Source organism: Cryptomeria japonica, chromosome 9 (assembly GCF_030272615.1).
Source record: "Cryptomeria japonica chromosome 9, Sugi_1.0, whole genome shotgun sequence".
NCBI classification, from domain to species: Eukaryota; Viridiplantae; Streptophyta; class Pinopsida; order Cupressales; family Cupressaceae; genus Cryptomeria; species Cryptomeria japonica.
Window position 1 is genome coordinate 192897045 of NC_081413.1, and position 9051 is coordinate 192906095.

Genomic DNA, 9051 nt, shown 5'->3' on the forward strand with positions numbered 1-9051 from the left:
TCGATAATCAGATTCTACTCCGGTTAGACTGATTAGCTCCTTTTGTGATATCATTTTATGTGCACGTGCATGATCATAGATGGGATACTCGGTGATCAGGTGAATGACTTCCTTAGTGATCTTGAATGGTTGCTCTTGTAGCCACATGAAATCATCATGTACTCTACTCAAGAAAAACTTAACCCACTGGGGTTTGAACACACGGGGATAGACTAGGGCTTCATTTAATCCCTTGATTTTGATATGCTCAAATTTTCTATCCAGTTTGCCATCACTGCAAAGTTCATCATACGTGTCACTAATCTCTACATGACCAAGTTCCTCAACATGGCATTTGGTGAAGAATCTGACATCTTCTACTAGCAAGACTCGATCCGGGATGAGTGAAAATGCAGTTTTGTCATCCAGTTATGAGGCAACTTTGGGAGTTAAAGAATATTTCAGCGAGGGCTTCTCCACATTTTGGACAGCTACAGGATCTTGGATCTTGGGCACCATGGTAGGTTTCGGGTAAGATTTGACAAATTATCCTTAGGGTTTACAAACGACTGACGCTTCACACTCGGTAGACAATAGCAATTTGACTAGATCGGAAACCAGCTTAACAGTGAATAGATTTGATGTAAATACCTCGAAATTCACTCTGAATGAAGTTTGATCGCTTTGATTCGCTCTGCTCTGCTTCTCAAAAACTTGGTGAATGAAAATGACCGCAAAAACACTTTTAAGTACTCAAAAATACCTCATCGGGCTCCGTGTAAGTTAGGTCAAGACATTAAATGCACTCGATTCACCTTTTACCGATTTACTCCTTTTTTTGTTTTAACCGAGTAGCCAAATTTCCTTTATTAACCAACTTGACAGGTTTCCTATATACACCGACTTGACAGGTTTCCTGTATATTATATAAACTGACTAATTGCATCTTAACTATGCAGATTCTGAATTTTGTACATAATAGAATAGGAACTGTTATGATTTAACCTTTAGAGAATGCAGTCCCTTCATACCTTTTCCTGACTAATTTGAAATAGGTGCACCTAACTCAATAGGGAAGGTGCTTTCTTCATCTGACATAATTTCCTTCTTTTTCCAAATCATCTTGAATTTTTCTTTTATCTCTTCAGTGTCTCTTCTAGGTTGATCTCTGCAATCTCCAGCTAAATGTCCAGCTTTGTGAAAATGAAAACATGCCATACCAGGATTTCTCCATGATCTCCGGTTGTTCATTCCAAACCTTATAAAACAGTTGGCACTAATATGTCCATATCTTCCACAACATTCACACCATATCCTTGTATTGTAATCCCATGGTACTGTTGCATATTGTCAGTAAGGATCTGTGTGAGATTGGTAACCTCTAGTGTTTGCTCGGTGTGGATACTGCATGTAGTTCTTTTGCTTAGACCAGCACTTCTCGGTACTATGTCCATATCTATTGCAGTTTCTACAAAATCCTTTGAATTTTGCCTTCTAATAGTTGTTAACAGACTTTGTCCTACATTGATTAGATGTGTGACCATATTTATTGCAATTGTAACAATATCCATTGGACTTAGTGAAATTCGGTTGCCTACCTTTTCTGATCTGGCATATGTTGGCAGTATGACCTTGATTTCCACAGTAGTAGCAAATAGGCTTTTTCCTTTTTATGTTATTCCTGTTTCCAGCTTGCTTTGATGATTCTCCTCTCTCGGTAGTATGAATTCCTTTCTCAGTTGATTCTTTTCCTTTGTAACTGAGTCCTCCATCTTTGTAGGGTCTTCTTGTATTCAGTTGCTCATCCAACATTTTTTATGCTTCATAACTTTTCTCCAATGATTCTTTGGATTTTTTCTCTATTTCAAGTTCACCAGTCAACCTTGATACTTCAAGTTTCAATGATTGATTTTCATCATTCTTTAGAATTGCTCCATGATGTGCATACCCTAGTTGATCTGTCATATTTTGTTGAATACCAGTTAACCTTATGATTTCATCATCCTTATCAGATACTAGAGCTTCAAGTTGTTGTTTCTCTCTTTGTAGATCTCTTGCTTTATCCTCAGCTATCCCTAATGCATCTAGATTTTCAGTCATCTGTGTACTGAAATGTTCATGTTCTCTTTTCATTGCTTTTAGTTGATCAGCCAATGTTTTGTTCTTTTCTTTCAATATTCCAATCATTTCTTCAGTCTCTTCAGATATACTGTTCTCAGATGATGTCTCGATTTGTTCCACTAGCTCTTGAGAATCCTGCAAGTCATCAGATAATCTTCTCCTTACTTTCAGAGATTTTTGCATTTGCCTCTGCATGTCTGCAATCACTTGATTTGCATTATCCTACTCTTCTTGTAGATACACAATCCTCCGAGATTTTTTGTAGCCTTCCATTGATAAGATCTTTCTCTTTAGGTAGTTAAACCCTTTTCCAAGATTCAGGCTCTGATACCAATTGCTAGGCCCAATATGGAAAGCTAATTTACTGAGAGGTGAGGGATGAATCAGTAATTCAAAATCTTTCTTCAATAATAACCTTACTGTTATGCATAAACAGAATAGTGCAGTAACATAAAATAAAGTTAAAACAAACAAATAACAATCATACATGATTCACTCCATAACACATATATTTTGGTCACGCAGAAACTCTTGGTTAGAGAGAAAAACTGCGGTGGGGATGGCACCCACAACTTCACTACTGCAATAATAAAGATTTCTCAGTTAGAGCTACATTTAGCTATTTCTGATAGCTTACCCTATTAGGAGTATCAAGATCTGTTAGATCTACCTTACTAAAGGATTTTACAACACTATATAAATGTTGCACCTAGTTAGAGGATTTACAATTTATAGACTTGGTTAGAGTCTTTTACCCTGTTAAAAGTTTCTCTTACAACTTCAAAATATTACAATAAGACTTTACAAATATCTGCAACTTTACATCTTAAATGCTATAGTAGAGTCTATGTGCTCAGAATAAGATTACCTAGCTTGTAGCAAACCTCGGTAACCCATATTGTAACTCCATAAACCTTTCTGTTTACTCTGTTCTTCGACTGTTCACTGATAACCTTCTCGGTGACCTCTCTATGTCTCTGTAACATTCTTCCTTCATGCATACACACACATATCTCACATCTCTTATATCTAACCCTAAAATCATGTTGTATAAATAGATCTCTTATAGCGGTGATCTAGTTCATTGCTTCGATCTTACAAAAATATTCCTCGAATGAATAACTAAACAAAATATTTCATTGGTTAGATTGACCTTGCAATCAAACATAATCTTCTAGTGCAATTTCCAATATAAAAATGGTTAGATGTGCCTCAATCTTGTAACACATTTTCATGTGCATGTACAGGTTCAATGTATCTGGTAAAACGTTTCGCTCGGTGACTATCAACTCAATGTGTTAACTTTACTACTCGGTAGCCTCGAAACAATACTCAGTAAACAACTCGGTGAATACTGCGTTCTGTGACTGCTTTCTTCTGTAATCGACTAGACTGTTCATACCGACTTCTCTGTGTGTACCAACTGCATGATTCGGTAATACTAACTGACTAGAATATATAGTATGACTTTGGATATAAAACTAATGGCAATTTGATAAGTAGTAACAACAACTGCCTCCATCCAAATCTCATCCTTCTTAATAACAAAGCATATTTCATCCTTATACTTATTTACAATTGCTTGTGATAATCTGACTCTGGTATTCATCCGGGCCTTTAATGCCTGAAAGTACTCATTTATATTCTTCTCTTTGTTATCTCCCATGTTGTTTAGTAAAGTAGACAATTGTTTGCCTACTGGTATATCAAAACCAAGATTTTTATTACCGATATCGAGCACTTGTTTTGTTATGTGTAGCATTAAACAGACAAGTAGGTTTCCAAATCTGAATGTCCCCTTTTTGTCTTTCTTTATCTTTCCAAGATTGTCAATAAGTTCATCTTTCAACCATTCACACACATCTATTTTTGCATTATCTTTAATCATATCATAAGCACTCTTTATGCATAGGCTAGAGACTGAATTTAACCTATTTACATGTGTGATTTTGTAGCCTAAAATCATGCTAATGAATCTGATATTGATGTCAGTTACATCATTTACTCTTAAAGATCTCTTATCAGATGTTGTACCTGCTAGGTTGATCACCTAGTCATTTGAGACCTTCTTTGTCTTATCAGGTCTGTTACTGGTGGAGGGTAACCCTATCACAACCTTTACAACCTCTTTAGTAATTTTGTGAACTGAGTCTAACCAGAAGAATTCACCATGAACCCTGCTTAGAACTATCCTTATAACATCCTTAGGGAAATCTGGAATACTGAAAATTTTAGTGAATCCTAGGGTTTCAACTATCTTGTGTTCAGGTTTAACATTACCGGTTTCATCACAAATTACAGTCTTATACATGTTCTTGATTTCCTCATCACCTAATTCTTCTATGTGACAATGTATGTACATTCTAGGGTCTTCTGCAAAAACTACTCCTTTGGGGATTTGAGAAAATGCACCAACATTATCATCTTTCTTGGCAATCTTGGGAACTAACTGGAATACGAGTCTAGGGCGTTTAATTACTTTGACTACAGTAGGGTTTGCTATGAATTCAGGAATAGATGAAGAAGCCATGGATATAAATAGCTTTATCTGCCTTAAGGATGATTGCTTGATGAATTTCTTCTCTTCTTTGCTTGGAATGCCTTTGCTCAAGAATTTTTGCGCTCTTCGAATGTTTGAATGCTCGATGAAATGCAATTGGAGCCAAAACACTTGATTTATAGTGTTGATTTTGCCAACCACCACATTTAATGCTTGTCGGTTAAGTAATGACTTAACTTATGTGTCAGTATAGAAGTAATTTCAACTTCTTACCATCAACCGAGGGAATTATAGCAAGTTTCACTTTTGATTGCCAAACCCTCAAATGAATTTTCTTTAGTTAGATGAAGAGTATCCTGTCGGTGGAGTGTTACTCTCTTCTGTCGGTGAAGTGTTACTATGTTCTGTCGGTGGAGGAGTGTTCCTATCACCATTTAGATTTGATTTCCTGATCCATTGTTTTGAGAATTCCTGCTTTACTTCTTCAACCTTTTCTTTACCTTTCAAACTAGGACCTTTGTTATTTACCAGTGAGGACTTGCTTCTACAAACTTTATCAATATTTCCAATCTTGTTATAGGCATAACAAGTCACATTATTTTTCTGAATAGCTTTCCCATATCCTATGTCGGTTTGTGTTCTGCATTGATTAGATAAGTGTCCAAATCTTCCACAAACATAACATCTTACATTCATTCTGCAATTCTCTGAATTATGACCAACTTTGTTGCATTTGGAACATTGACCAGTGGGTGTATTGGTATTCTAATAATTTCTAGATCTATATTGATTTTCTCTATGACTATACTCGTTACAGTTAAAGCATTTGCCATTAAATTTATAAGCAGTAGGTTGTCTTATCAGTTTGTCTTGATCCTATGTGTTTGCAGTACCAGAGCTTTCACCAGCTTCAAAGCCAATGCCATTTGTATTTCTATTAGGTTTTTGATTCTTCAGCAAGTCACCAAGTTCTTCTGAGCTTTTTCTTGAATTTTTCTTTATGTTGATTTGCAGCAGCCAGTTCTCCTTCCAAGATACTTTTTTGCCTCATGAGTTCATTTGAGTCATTATGTGCATGCATCAGATCTATCTTCAACATATCATTTTCATAACTAAGTCTTGTGTTTTCATTTGCAGCATCATTCAGTCTTCTAGTCAGGTCTTCTTCATTCTTCTTCCTATCTTCAATTTCTTTACAAAATCTCATAGTCATATCCTGCATCTCATTCTTTGTTGTCATATTTTCTTGTTTCAGCTTATTCATCAGATCACTAAGAGTTTCCTTTTCATCATTCTCATTTTGCATCTTTTCACAAAGTTCTCTTCTTTTATTCCTTGCAATGGTAAGATTTTCTTGAAGTGCTTGAATAATATCCTGTGCAGCCTTTAGATCATCTTCAAGTTTGATATTTTTTAACTTTTTTACATCATAGTTTGAGAGAGCTCCTTCTAATTGCTTCATCAAGTTTTCCATTTCTACCGGTGTCAAGATCTTCCTCAAGCTGTTAGGCTTTTGAAAATAGAGGACCAGGCTCTGATACCAATTGTTAGGATTCTCACATATACTGAGAGGTGGGATGAATCAGTATCTGACCGGTTATATGATTTTCTTGACTTAAAACATGTATAGAACATCAATATAGTATATTGGTAAACAGAAAGTAATGCAATAAACAGAGATAACAGCAACCACATGAAAAACATACCATAACACAGTAGTTTAACAAGGAAACCCGATGTGGGAAAAAGCTCGGTGGGATTTGTGACCCACAATATTCACTTACTGGCCAATAAGAGAATATTACTGCTACAAGAGGGGCCTACACATGCAGGAAGGCCAAGTGCCTAGAGCTCACTGCTCAATTACAAAATGGGAAGTCTCACTGACTTACAAAATGGATTATATGAATCCAATGTCTTGTACTGCTTCAAAATAGCATCTACTATGCCAGATCCAGTACCGGTTTATAGCTCTGCTTCATACATAAACCCTTAACCTATACTTCGCATAATAGGTCTGTCTTATTTCACCTATATATTTTCTTCCATCTATTACAAAATGTTCTACAATGATCTCTTATATATATGAGTCATTTTACAACTTTCCAAGTTAGCTTACAATGATTTTACAATAATTAACAAAATATATTACAATCAAAATTCATGTCGGCTTCTGTGCCGGTATGCTTCCTTTCACTGTCGGTGGTCTCTATGCTGGTGTAGAGTCTGTCTTTGCTAGTGCTAGTAAATTGCCTTGCCAATGTCATAGGATTGTAAGGTTGCCATCAATGACAAAACCTTCAATCACCTACAATATCTCATTGGAGTGTGCATTTGCCAACAAAGTTGCCCAAGGCAACTAAGTTTAACAGTTAAGATTTAGCTAAACAAATCATATCAAATCTCAAGATTATACAAATGACATGCTATTGTTCATTATTTAACCATTGTTCATTATTACATTCAAGATTAAAGTTTCAAATATTGAAGCCATGCACATTGGTAACAAAATATATCAAATCTCAACTTCTATATATCAAATTGTTGAATAATTACAAGTGTATGTACATATACAAAAATGGCATAAATGCCAACTCGAACAAAATGTATGTCCATATACAAAATATGCATGCTAAATAGACATTAATGTATCGCAAAATGTCTCTATCACATCCCAAAATTATGATGGATCATCAAAATCAAACCTCTTCAAAGCACTTCTTGGCTCTGAAGGATCCTGCACAAGAAAAATCAAACCACAATGAGATCAGTTATATCATATAATTTACATTTGAAAATTTAACGTCAAAATCAATATACATAGAAATATAATTGAGCTCTAAAATTAAATTCTTGATTATGTCAAGTCCACATCTTCTCTTGGGAAAGTTGGGAGTCCTAGAATATGTCAGTGGTAGAGAAGAAATGTCATCAAGATTTTCATAGACAACCTATATATGTACACAAACATAACATTGATATAAGTTAGCATATAATTGTCTATGATAGGAACATATCTACTAAACACAAAATAAAATAAACACATGTACTTGAGACATCTCTTCTACTTCTTCAGGTATTGTGGGTGCAGTCAACAAGGATGTGAAGCCAACAATTCTCTGTACATAAAGCCGACAAGAATGTGAAACTATCAATCTATGTAAACATTTAAAATCATTATAAGTTATTTAAACTATTAATTAAATCATATTTGCATTTAATTACCTTTCCCTTGTCTTTGATTGCGCTTCCAAAGTTTGGATCGCACGACACCACACTCACACTAGGTGTACCCTACAAGACTAAAATAAGATAAACGTGTAAGTTAATGTATAATTTAATTAATGACAATTTAAATGGAAAACATGTATACAATAAAAAATGTAAATGAATAGGTGCAAAAATATATACCATGTAGCTATCAAGCCCAAATGAAATAGCTAAGAGTGTGGAATCATGGACATGTGACAACTCGTACTTAGACATCAACTGTCAAATAGACCATGTATATAAACATTAGTAAGTTTAATATTATCTCTTATAAATATTCATTTAAAATAAAATACACTATGAAATTACAACTTAAGTCTTACCACTATATTGTTAGTGTATGATGAAGGTACCTCCTTGTCTCTAGCATTCAAGGACTCCCCAAGGTGTGCTCCACTCCCTAGCATCACATCTGATGCATCAGTCATATCATGCACCTCATAATCAACTATGTCTATGGGAGGATCAACAAGTTGTCCAAGAGGAACTAAGCATACTTGATGGAACGTAGCACAAGTATGTGGCACATAAATATGTGGAGTTGAGGAGGATGTGTCAATGCCACCCAATTCACCGCTAGCATCACCAAAAGGCTGAGCTACTACCCCAACCTGAGAAACTGAAAGGCTACTCAAAGAGTGAATAGTCGATATAGTATGTGATGTTGCCTCAGCAATAATATATGGATGTTGTACTAGAGATAGGGATCAATGGGAGGAGGGGGAACATATGGACCCTATAAGACTTGAATTGCCCCAAGTCTATCCTAAGGCATACCTCCCCCATGCCCTGGAAAGGCTTGATGTCAAAGTAATTGACATGCTTGCCCAAAATAAACTTATCATACAATTTTTTTATGAAGTAGAATGGCACATTAAGATTGTTGTTGAGTGGTCTATCAAAAACCATCCACCAATGATTCCAAAAGTGTTTTACAATATCTTCATTTTGACACCATTTGATGGAAAGTTTTGTCTCTTTCACATGTACAGGTTGTCTGGTGTGAGGATTAATAAACAAGGCGGCAATATTGTCTTTAGACATCTCAAGCTCCTTCACCTCATCATAGGTCACAACATCTGCATATTTATCCCTCATGGACTCTTGCGACAAAAGAACACCATTGTGCTCAGTGGTGATGGTTTCTACATTGTCTATTATAGCATTTAGTGTGGTTAACA